A 13,695-nucleotide genomic window follows, 5' to 3' on the forward strand; every position below is an offset into this window, starting at 1 on the left:
AATCCATGTTAGAATTGCAGATCTCTATGTGACACACACTCTAATTCAAATAAATCCTCATTAATTAATTTATAGTATCTCATTTCAAATGACTAATTATTTGCAAGGAAAACATGGGCATGGTAGTACATATAGATTCATTTGCAAATGAAAGAAGATCCGTTTGCACTCTCGAATGTAGGCGCGCCAGGCAGACCAGGATCAAGTCGTGGTGGTCGCGTGTGTCGTACGGACGCTAGCACCCAGCCACCCACCCCTCTCCCCAAAGAAAGATGACAAAATAAGTTTGCGCTTCCATTTTTCGGATTGAAATATCTCGCGGCCCCAATTCCAGACCTGCAAAATCTCCCTTCTCCACCATCCCCTTCCGCGCCAAGATTGCTCAAATCCCTAATTCGTCGAAAACCCAAGAAAAGTTCGAATCGCCCCTCATCTCGTCTCTTTCCCCACCTCTGTGTCGGACGACAACGACGAAGATGACGGTCGCGCTTCACCACCACACCGGAACTACCTCATCTATGCCCTCGTCCACTATACCGGGTGGTCCACCCACAACGTCGGCCGTTGATACGTCTCCAACGTATCTATAATTTTTTACTGTTCCATGCTATTATATTATCTGTTTTGGATGTTTTAATTGCATTAGTATGCTATTTTATATTATTTTTGGGACTAACTATTAAGTGAGAGCCCAGTGCTAGTTTCTATTTTTTTGCCTATTTTAGAGTTTCGCAGAAAAGGAATACCAAACGGAGTCCAAACGGAATGAAACTTTTGCGATGATCTTTCTTGGACCAGAAGACTTGGAGATGAAGTCGGAGATGCAATGAGGCAGCCACGAGGCAGGAGGGCGCGCCCCCTACCTCGTGGGCTCCTCGTGGGTCTCCTGACCTAGCTCCTTCGCCTATATATACTCTTATACCCTGAAAACATCCAGGGGAGCCACGAAACCACTTTTCCACCGCCGCAACCTTCTGTACCCGTCAGATCCCATCTAGGGACCTTTTCCGGCGTCCTGTCGGAGGGGGGTTCGATCACGGAGGGATTCTACATCAACACCATTGCCTCTTAGATGAAGCCTAGTTTACCACAGAGCTATGGGTCCATAGCTAGTAGCTAGATGGCTTCTTCCCTCTCTTTGATTCTCAATACCATGTTCTCCTCGATGTTCTTGGAGATCTATTCGATATAATATTCTTTTGCGTGTGTTTTCCGAGATCCAATGAATTGTGGATTTATGATCAGATTATCTATGAATATTATTTGGTTCTTCTCTGAATTCTTATATGCATGATTTGATATCTTTGCAAGTCTCTTCGAATTATCGGTTTAGTTTGGCCTACTACATTGATATTTCTTGCAATGGGAGAAGTGCTTAGCTTTGGGTTTAATCTTGCAGTGTCCTTTCCCAGTAACAGTAGGGGCAGCAAGGCACGTATTGTATTGTTGCCATCGAGGATAAAAAGATGGGGTTTTCATCATATTTCTTGAGTTAATTCCTCTACATCATGTCATCTTACTTAATTCATTACTCTGTTCTTTATGAACTTAATACTCTAGATGCAGGAAGGAGTCGGTCGATGTGTGGAGTAATAGTAGTAGATGCGGAATCATTTCGGTCTACTTGACACGGACGTGATGCATCTGTTCATGATCATTGCCTTAGATACCATCATAACTTTGCACTCTTCTATCAATTCCTCGGCAGTAATTTGTTCACCAACCGTAATATTTTCTATCTTGAGAGAAGCCACTAGTGAAACCTATGGCCCCCGGGTCTCTTTTCCATTATATTGAATCTATTACTTTCCCGTCAACTTGCCAATTTCTGTCGCCATTTCTTTAAATTGCAATCTTTACTTTCCAATCTATAAACCAAAAATACCAAAAATATTTAGTTTTACCTTTTATCTATCTCTCTCAGATCTCACTTTTGCAAGTAACCGTGAAGGGATTGACAACCCCTTTACCGCATTGGGTGCAAGTTGTTGATTGTTTGTGCAGGTATTCGGTGACTTATGCGTTGTCTCCTACTGGATTGATACCTTGGTTCTCAAACTGAGGGAAATACTTACTCTACTTTGCTGCATCACCCTTTCATCTTCAAGGGAAAAACTAACGCAAGCTCAAGAGGTAGCAGGAAGGATTCTGGCGCCGTTGCTGGGGAGATCTACACCAAGTCAAGCCATACCAAGTGCCCATCATAAACTCTTCTCTCTTGCATTACATTATTCACCATTCGCCTCTTGTTTTCCTCTCCCCCACCTCTAAAATGATTTTCTAAAAGATTCGCCTTTTCTTCACCCCTCTTCTGTTCGTCTTTTCGTTTGCATTGATGTCTTATTTGGCTCGTTTGATCATTTGGTTGGAATAATTATGTATTACTGCAAATCAGAGAACCTAAGATCTGTGGATCCTCATACACTTGCCAATCTTTTAAGAGATCCAATTATGATGAACCAATTGCTAGTGAGTTTTGTGCACTAGTTATCTTTATGAAGTTTTGCTTGAAATTCGTGAATCTGAAAATTGTGATGAAGTACTTTATGAAGTGATTCACAATAGATCTTTGAATAAAAAGCATGATTGCAATGATGTTATTATAAATTCTATTAATGTCAGTTGTGCTAATAATATGCAAAACCCTAAGCTTGGGGATGCTAGTTTTGCTATGTCCACTACTTGTTGCAATGATCATGATTGGGGGGATTCTCCTTATGATCTTGAAATTTTATTTAAGCCCCATGATGAATATGAGACTGATAATAATGTTTGCAATAATATTGAAAGTGGGTTTGGAAGAGTTTCAAATTTAGATCCCACATATTTGGATAATGTTCAATCTTATGAAGTTTTTGATAAAAGTGGGTTCGGAGAGGTCATGACTTTATTTTATGACAATCCCACTATTTTGGAAGAGTGTCAACTTTGCATGCATGTGGTTCATAAAGAGAATATTTTACGTGATAGTTATATTGTTTAGTTTGAATATGACCCCACATGTAATTATTATGAGAGAGGAAAATATGGTTGTAGAAATTTTCATGTTACAAAATTACCTCTCCTTATGTTGAGATTGCTATTGCTTCTTTCTTCTTCCTTGCATATGGTGGTTTTTGCTTGTCGATAATTTTTTGGCCTATAAGACGCCTATGCATAGGAAGTATGTTAGACTTAGATGTGTTTTTAACATGCTACATGATGCTCTCTTCGTGTTTCAATGGCTATCTTTCATGTGAGCATCATCGAAATCTCAATGCCTAGCTAAAAGGCTTTAAAGAAAACCTCTTGTTGGGAGATAACCCAATATTTTTCCTTGATGTTTCTCAATAAATAATTCATCTAACATCTCGTTAGATGTGGTTTTATTTTTAAATTAGTGTTTGTGCCAAGTGGAACCTTTAGGATAGCTTACGGTGATAGTTGTGTTGATCCTGCTGAAAATCAGAAACTTTTGTGCTTAGTAAATTAGTTTTGAACATTCACAGAAACGTGCTTTTGATCCGATTCTTATTTATATGGATTTTACACAAATTGCTCAGGTTTTCCTAATTTTTATGGATTTTTGGAGTTACGGAGGTATTCGAGAGTTACAAATTACTACAGACTGTTTTGTTTTTGATAGATTCTGTTTTTGGCCTGTTGTTTGCTTATTTTGATGAATCTATGGGTAGTATCGGGGGGTATGAGCCATGGAAAAGTTGGTATACAGTATATATTACACCAATATAAATAAATAATGAGCTTGCAATAGTACCTTAAAGTGGTGATTTATTTTCTTATACTAACGGAGCTCATGAGATTTTCCGTTGAGTTTTGTGTTGTTAAGTTTTCAAGTTTCGTGTAAGGATTTGATGGACTATGGAATAAGGAGTGGCAAGAGCCTAAGCTTGGGGATTCCCATGGTACCCCAAGGCAATATTCAAGGACAACCAAAGGCCTAAGCTTGGGTATGCCCTAGAAGGCATCCCCTCTTTCGTCTTCGTCTATCGGTAACTTTACTTGAGGCTATATTTTTATTCACCACATGATATGTGTTTTGCTTGGAGCATCTTGTATGATTTGAGTCTTTGCTTTTTAGTTTACCATAATCATCCTTTCTGTACACACCTTTTGGGGAGACACGCATGAATCGTGATTTATTAGAATACTCTATGTGCTTCACTTATATCTTTTGAGCTAGGCAATATTGCTCGAGTACTTCACTTATATCTTTTTAGAGCTTTGCGGTGGCTTTATTTTATAGAAATTGTTGAACTCTCATGCTTCAGTTATATTATTTTTAGAGTCTTTTAGAACAGCATGGTAATTTGCTTGGGTTATAAAACTAGTCCCAATATGATGGGCATCCAAGAGGGATATAATAAAAACTTTCATATGAAGTGCATTGAATAGTATGAGAAGTTTGATTCCTTATGATTGTTTTGAGATATGAAGATGGTGATATTAGAGTTATGCTAGTGGAGTAGTTGTGAATTTTAGAGATACTTGTGTTAAAGTTTGTGATTCCCGTAGCATGCATGTATTGTGAACCGTTATGTGATGAAGTTGGAGCATGATTTATTTATTGATTGTCTTCCTTATGAGTGGCGGTCGGGGATGAGCGATGGTATTTTCCTACCAACCAATCCCCCTAGGAGCATGCACGTAGTACTTCCTTTTGATAACTAATAGATTTTTGCAATAAGTATGTGAGTTCTTTATGACTAATGTTGAGTCCATGGATTATACGCACTCTCACCCTTCCACCATTGCTAGCCTCTCTAGTACCACGCAACTTTCACCGGTACCATGCACCCACCATATACCTTCCTCAAAACAGCCACCATACCTACCTATTATGGCATTTCCATATCCATTCCGAGATATAGTGCCATGCAACTTTCCACCGTTCCATTTATTATGACACGCTCCATCATTGTCATATTGCTTTGCATGATCATGTAGTTGACATCATATTTGTGGCAAAGCCACCATTCATAATTCTTTCATACATGTCACTCTTGAATCATTGCACATCCCGGTACACCGCCGGATGCATTCACATAGAGTCATATTTTGTTCTAAGCATTGAGTTGTAATTCTTGAGTTGTAAGTAAATAAAAGTGTGATGATCTTCATTATTAGAGCATTGTCCCATGTGACGGAAGGATGATGGAGACTATGATTCCCCCATAAGTCGGGATGAGACTCCGGACAAAAAAAAAGAGGCCATAAAAAAAGAATAAGGCCCAAATAAAAAATAAAAAAAGAGAGAGAAAGAGAGAAGGGGCAACTATCCTTTTTCCACACTTGTGCTTCAAAGTAGCACCTTGATCTTCATGATAGAGAGTCTCCTATTTTGTCACTTTCATATACTAGTGGGAATTTTCATTATAGAGCTTGTATATTCCAATGATGGGCTTCCTCAAAATGCACACCCACTTTGTTTCTTTTTGAGATTTCATACACTTATAGCTCTAGTGCATCCGTTGCATTGCAATCCCTACTCACTCACATTGATATCTATTGATGGGCATCTCCATAGCCCGTTAATACGCCTAGTTGATGTGAGACTATCTTCTCCTTTTTTGTCTTCTCCACAACCACCATAATTTTATTCCACCATAGTGCTATATCCATGGCTCACTCTCATGTATTGCGTGAAGATTGAAAAAGTTTGAGAACATCAAAAGTATGAAACAATTGCTTGGATTGCCATCGGGGTTGTGCATGATTTAAATATTTGTGTGATGGAGATAGAGCATAGCGATACTATATGATTTTGTAGGGATATCTTTCTTTGGCCATATTATTTTGAGAAGACATGATTGCTTTGTTAGTATGCTTGAAGTATTACTGTTTTTATGTCAATATTAAACTTTTCTTTTGAATCTTTCGGATCTGAACATTCATGCAACAATCAATAAAATTACATGGATAAATATGTTAGGTAGCATTCCACATCAAAAATTCTGTTTTTATCATTAACCTACTCGAGGACGAGCAGGAATTAAGCTTGGGGATGCTTGATACGTCTCCAACGTATCTATAATGTTTTATTGTTCCATGCTATTATATTATCTGTTTTCGATGTTTTATATGCATTAGTATGCTATTTTATCTTATTTTTGGGACTAACCTATTAACCAAGAGCCCAGTGCCGGTTTCTGTTTTTTTTGCCTATTTTAGAGTTTCGCAGAAAAGGAATACCAAATGGAATGAAACTTTCGCGATGATCTTTGTTGGATCAGAAGGAAACCAGAAGACTTGGAGATGAAGTCGGAGATGCAATGAGGCAGCCGCAAGGTGGGAGGGTGCGCCCAGGGGGGTAGGGAACGCCCCCCTACCTCGTGGGCCCCTCGTGGGTCTCCTGACCTAGCTCCATCGCCTATATATATACTCTTATACCCTGAAAAGATCTAGGGGAGCCACAAAACCACTTTCCACTGCCTCAACCTTCTGTACCCGTGAGATCCCATCTATGGACCTTTTCCGGCATCCTGCTAGAGGGGGATTCGATCATGGAGGGCTTCTACATCAACACCATTGCATCTCCGATGAAGCGTGAGTAGTTTACCACAGACCTACGTGCCCATAGCTAGTAGCTAGATGGCTTCTTCTCTCTCTTTGATTCTCAATACCATGTTCTCCTCGATGTTCTTGGAGATCTATTCGATGTAATATTCTTTTGCGGTGTGTTTGCCGAGATCCGATGAATTGTGGATTTATGGTCAGATTATCTATGAATATGATTTGGTTCTTCTCTGAATTCTTATATGCATGATTTGATATCTTTGCAAGTCTCTTTGAATTATCGGTTTAGTTTGGCCTGCTAGATTGATCTTTCTTGCAACGAGAGAAGTGCTTAGCTTTGGGTTCAATCTTGCAGTGTCCTTTCCCAATGACAGTAGGGTCAGCAAGGCACGTATTGTATTGTTGCCATCGAGGATAAAAAGATGGGGTTTTCATCATATTGCTTGAGTTAATTCCTCTACATCATGTCATCTTACTTAATGTGTTACTCCGTTCTTTATGAACTTAATACTCTAGATGCAGGCAGGAGTCGGTCGATGTGTGGAGTAATAGTAGTAGATGCGGAATCGTTTCGGTCTGCTTGACACGGACGTGATGCCTATGTTCATGATCATTGCCTTAGATATCATCATAACTTTGCGCTCTTCTATCAATTGCTCGGCAGTAATTTGTTCACCCACCATAATATTTGCTATCTTGAGAGAAGCCACTAGTGAAACCTATGGCCCCCGGGTATCTTTTGCACTATATTGAATCTATTAGTTTCCCGTCAACTTGCCAATTTCTGTCGCCGTTTCTTTAAATTGGAATCTTTACTTTCCAATCTATAAACCAAAAATACCAAAAATATTTACTTTACCGTTTATCCATCTCTCTCAGATCTCACTTTTGCAAGTAACAGTGAAGGGATTGACAACCCCTTTATCACATTGGGTGCAAATTTTTGATTGTTTGTGCAAGTATTCGGTGACTTGTGCATTTTCTCCTAGTGGATTGATACCTTGGTTCTCAAGCTAAGGGAAATACTTACTCTACTTTGCTGCATCACCCTTTCCTCTTCAAGGAAAAATCCAACGCAAGCTCAAGAGGTAGCAGCCGCCGCAACCGACGTGCCTCATAGATACCGACTTCCATGGCATCAGGTGCGCTTCACCAACGCCGTCTCCCACCTCACCGGAGCTACTTCACTGAGCACATCGTCGCACCTCCGCCCCCCGAGGCTGTTGGGGCTTCACAGACAGTCTCGTCCACCGCATCGTAGCGCTCTACTGCCACTCAAGACCTACATCCATGCGCGGCCAGCCAACGCCATCGCATCACCCTAAACGGCTCTGAAGTGCCCCACACTCTAGCTAGGCGAGCATGCCCAAACACCGGCCCGAACTAGGTATCCACATATCTCTCCCTTGTGCACTGTTCCGACGATGTTTGGATATCCTTTCACTGCTCTCTTAGCTTACACGCCTATGCAACTCTGACTTTAACTCTTGTTTTTTCTGGAGATATCATCTCAAAACAAGCAAAACCATTTTTTAGCGAAGCATGACGGCGCTACGGGACCTGGTACACATCCTGCACACCCGTATAAACTTGTAAGTATCTGCTCTCCGGTACAACTTCCTCTTATTTGATCAACCATTTGACGTGTCAAAAATGCAGAGGGGGATGCAAGGAGCACAAGGCCTGCACATCCAAGCAAGTGGTAACATGGACTTGTGCATGGAACATCCCAGCACAAGCATAGCTGAAGTGAGCCTGTACAACAAGCTAGCGTAAGTCCCTGTATTTCATTTAATTCGTACTGGCCTACGTGTATGATTTGTGTGCAGTGGCGGGATCCACGAATTCAAGTTACCAGGGGAAAAAATTTAACTTTAAAAAAAGAAGTCACTTGCACTCCGGAAATCAACATAACTTGAGAAATGTGAAGCTACATGCACTTTGAAAACCAGCTAATGATCCAAAGTAGTTCAGATTATAAAACACTAAATGATGTCAGCACCAGAAAACACAAAGTGCAACATGGTGTACAAGGACTACTAACATGGTTTATACCTGCTTGAATTATTCGTTCTCTTGTTGAAAATATTGAAGTGTAATTGCACCTATAACCAGTGCACAAACTGCATATCAATATATCTATCCTGCACAAGTATTCCAATAGTTTCAAACAAAAGATTAGAAAATTATTTATGCTACGTTGTCATGATACGGGGACTTTCTGGTAGATGGCCTTGACGTTTTCTCAAGCCATGAAAATGTACTATAATTTGCTTGTCCTCAATGCCTACAAATATCTATGTCTCTCTCAACATAGAAGATCATCATTAGACACTAAATCCTTCAATGGGAGCTTGTTAAATGCTTGCATTAGATCCCCCATAGACACTATATGTTCATCACCAGGAGCATGTAAGATGTTTGCATCAATTCCTTCATTAGCAGTCTGTTCATTAGACACTTTAGGCTCAAGAACAACATGAGCTTGTATGTTTGCACCAAAAACTTGTTTAGATACATCAGGTTCAGTCAGTTCAGTATTGATTGGGGGAGTTATAAAATAAGCAGAAATTGGTTTCATTTTCTCATAGATTCCCGACATAAAAGCAGTTTTACAACACCGTCAGGTTTAACTATTGGCCAGAAATTGAACAGTTGAATTAGATATAATCAGGGATGTGATGTGCCTGCTCGTTGCGCATGTTGCTCTTGCAAGCTGTGACTGTCCATTTGCGCAAGCTCGATGCCATGCCCGTGCAGCCGCTGCTGCCTCCCACGCAGGCTACACCCAGGGTTGGATCTTCATCTTCTTGTCCTTCCATTCGCTTGAAGCCCGGCAACCGCCCCCCAATGAAGGCGCGAGGAAGTGATGTGTCGATCTGTCCAGCAGCGTCTAGGTTAGGAGTGAACCAGACTGGAGGCTGGAGGGTATGAATTGGGATTTTTCCTGCCGTCGATCGATATGGGAGGCGCTCATTTGGGCCGCGAGCCTGCTATAAGGCCTGCCTTGCACTTACGTTATTGCCCCATCCAAATCGAAATGCTTTTCTTCATTTTTTAATTGCCTACTCATGCGTTGGGACGAACAAAACTAGCCTGGGCTAACCTGGATGACTCAAACTAGGTGCACACTTTCCAGCCACCCGAGGCGGCCGCCCATACCGGCCCCTACGGTGGTGTCGGCCCTTTTTAAGTGTATGATTGGGGTATTGAAAAATATTCTAGTGGCGCTTTTGATTTACCCACAGAATGGTTGAATTGCTTGTTTCTATGAACTGAGTTCGCCAATAATGTGAAGGATGCTAGTCTTTTCATCCTATTGTAGATTGCTTAGATCTCGATATGCCAAATGTAATCGCATGAAATATACAGTAAATGCCAGTGTGATGTGTGTGGCTACAACTAGTCTGACAACACATCATATAACATATCAAGGACTCACCACCTTATCAGATTAACCATTCGACTTACCAATGCAGTGTGGGAAGAAAGAAGTATTGGGACTGCGTATCCAAGTAATTGATGCCATGGACTCCTTCGTAGAACTTTGTAAGCAAAAAAGAAGTTCTAGTGTGCCTGTTCAAAGAGCTAGTGTAAGTTCAGTTACCTGCTTCTCAAAATTTTAGTTAGCCACTTATTGCAAAATTGTTCAATTGTGTTGCTTGGCTTAATTTAGTTTGCTACTGATTACATAATGGCATAGCCTATTAATCCTATTATAGACTGCGCCTATCTATGTGTTTGATACTTACTGTTAAGAACTACTTGTTTGCCTGAACATAAATAGCTACTTAAAAACGTAGATAGCTGGTCATATGTACTTCTAGGGTGCAGCAAAATTCTCGTGTAATTTATGTTCTGATACCATGTTTGTTTAAATGTTTGATGTTATCACTTGTAGCACTAGTAATGTTTGCATGTTCATAGATAAACAACTGTCAGGTTTATATGAGGGACACCGTCTTTTTAACTTATATATGTGTTGGAACCATTTTGCTTACATCAAAAATTTTTACAGATGTCTGTGTTGCTGGTAAATGGTACCGACTTGTTACTTTAATATGTTGCCAAGAACTTGTTAGTTTTACTAGTTCATGTGTAATTAAATACATCGCCAAAACTGGTTAGTTTTACTAGTTTGATGTTAGTTTCCTATGGCTCTTGCAACACTTTATTTATGATTGCTAACATTCAATTTTGTGGGATCTAACTGAAACTTTGTTGGCACAACAGGTATGTTTTCAGAAACTTCCTTTTTTACCTGGTTTGCTATTGTAACTTGTTGTTGTAATCATCTTACCAACTTCAAGTTTTTAGGATCCAATTCGAAGTCCAATTGCACAGCAGGTACATTTTCAAAAATATATTTGTGTAATAGGTTTGCTGCTATAACTTGTTGCTCTAATCAAGTTACTGACTACTCAACTTTTCAAGATCCAAGAGAAACTCCAATGCCACAATAGGTTCCTTTTGCAAAACATGTTTGTTTAACTTCTTTGCTGCTGCAACCAGTTGCTCTAATCACGTTACTGGCTACTCAACTTTTCAGGATCCAAGAGAAACTCCAATGCCACAACAGGTACCTTTTGCAAAACATGTTTGTTTAACTGCTTTACTACTGCAACCGGTTACAATGATGTTAATAACTACTTTTCAGCATCCAGTTGAAACTCTTTAATTCCTTGTTTGTTTAACTAGTTTGCTGTTATAACTCCCAGTTGAGATGTTTTTCTAACTTCAACTTTTCAGAATCCAATCGGAACTTTAATGGCAAAACAGGTTAGCCCAAGATCAAAGAGCAAGGTCCCCATGGACATTGTATCATCCCACAGCAGTGGCACCGGCCCAATCGTGCATCATTAATTGCCAACTGCTGATGCTCAAGAGGCTAAACTATTGGTAGAAAGAGATTCTGCTTCTGCACTTAGAGATGAAGTTGACATGTTGAGGAAGCAAATAGCATAATCACAAGTGGTACTCAAGACAACCATTAAATATTTGGTGGATTTCAAAATGAAGCAAGCTGAGACTAACCGCATTATTAAGGACCTGAAGGAAAAAAGGAAATTAAATTCCCACTTGGTAAATCATAGGTGAAATGTTATTTCCATCGTTGAATAACCTTTGTGTTGTTTGTTCATGTAATCGATCAAACCATTTCTTTTAGAGATCATGTAATAATTGTTTTTTGTTTTTTGGTTTACAATTTTTTAGCACAAGTCTGTGTTAATTGATAAGACTCTGAGACATTTCATTTTGATTGCTATGACAGACCTACAAATATGCCAATCGGGCTGAATGTGCATTCAACAATAATAGTAGTATAGATGGACCTTAAGTGGCACGCATCGGAAAGGGCCAAGATGTTGTACTAGCCTTGCTAAAAAAAGGATGCTCTTCTAGAAAAAATGGTACAACAGCCAGGCTTATGTATGTTAGTTGATATTATTGATCCATATACTCTATAAGTGTTTATATGTCTATTAGTTTTGTACATTATTGGTTGATTGACTCGGTATTTGAATCTTGATACATCGCTTGTGTACATATCTAAATGGGAGTACACATTATGCTGTGTGTGACACTTGAATTGGACATAAAGTGGTTTCAAATATTTGAATTCACCTTAAACTAGATTTTCTAGCTTCTGAATTCGAGTATCGACATTTGTAAATCATATTCATATATGACAGTGGAATACATCTTTGTCGTGCTTTTGAAGATATATAAAAACACATAGAATGATTTATAAAGATTCATATAGGAATACAAAATGGATTCGAATTTAGTTGTCAGGGTAAACGTGCAGCTTATTATCCCAAGATTTAAAAAAAGCGGCAAAATGTCCACTACCATGTCGGCTGCCTGAAGCCAAGTGTTTGGGAGATGGAAATTACTGTCTGCCCCTTACACGGACAATCCATCGGCCCGATTTCCACTACTCTCAATAGGGGTAGATTAGTAACTTCATTTAGACGTGACACGACCGCCTCTGAGCCCATTCCGACACGGTGGGCGCCAAACATGGGCAGCAAAACACATTTGATTCAAGCTCGTCCGAAAGACCTCTATCTCTCCCTCCATTTCCCCATTCATACACGGTGGGCGGCAAAACAAACACGACTTGGCCGAAATCAATGTAGGCAAATATTTTTAATAGGGGCATGTTTGTAACTTCACTCAGACATGACACAACTGACTTACCTGTCAGCCTTGTTCATATACTGTGGGCGCCAACTGTGGGAGCCAAAACACCCTCTCCTCGCCCGAAATCACTTTGGGCAAATATTGGCGAGATGAGAGATTACCGTCCTATCCCCAACCGACGAGACGTCCAAATTTTAAACGGGGCTAAGTTTGTAACTTTCCCATTTCAGACAAGCGCATCCCAAAAACATAGTTCCCCGTACCTCTCCCTCAATTTTCCCATTCATACACCGTCCGCGCTAGAACACCATCCCCACACCAGTCTCCTCCGTCTTCCACCCCTTCCATCGCCGCCGTCCTCCACCCCATCTATCGCCACCGTCTTCCACCATGCCAGAGCGCCTACCAAGACCGCGTCGTCCACTGCTAGAGATGGATGTTTCTCATCCACGGCGACGGACCAAGAGCCTTGCATTGCGTCCTCTTTCTTCATTGGCATCATCGTCCTCTTTGCCGGGGCCGCTCACATGACCTTCTCATCCACCGCAACGGGACTTATCCCCCGTTGCACCTGTCTACCGTCGCAGATCTGCTTCAACACCACCGACAACCATCGCACCCCCGATGCCTACACGGTGCCGCAAAGAGAGGTAGTACTTCATATCTCCTCAAGTTTTTGATCTCAACCGGAAAATAGATCATAACTTGGTTACTATACTTTCTTTTCAGCTCTTAGAATTTAGTTCTTAGTGTGAAGCAAACAATGGATGCTAAATAGCATTTCTCCAGTTTGCAGCTTTAAATCTGCCATGGCATAGTCATAATAAGGTTTAATTGATTATGCTTAGGGTTTTATTGATCATGTTGGTTCCGCGGTGGTTTCTTTAATAGAAATCAGAGGGGAAACCCTCTTTTTCTCAAAAAAGTGCTTAGGGTTTCCCCCTTTTATGATCACTATACCATCAGCATACGTGCTTTGTGTCATAATAGCACTGCTCCACCCATCAAGCTAAGCAAGCTTAGTTGTTCAAA

Source organism: Triticum aestivum, chromosome 7B, assembly GCF_018294505.1.
Source record: "Triticum aestivum cultivar Chinese Spring chromosome 7B, IWGSC CS RefSeq v2.1, whole genome shotgun sequence".
In the NCBI taxonomy this organism is placed as follows: domain Eukaryota; kingdom Viridiplantae; phylum Streptophyta; class Magnoliopsida; order Poales; family Poaceae; genus Triticum; species Triticum aestivum.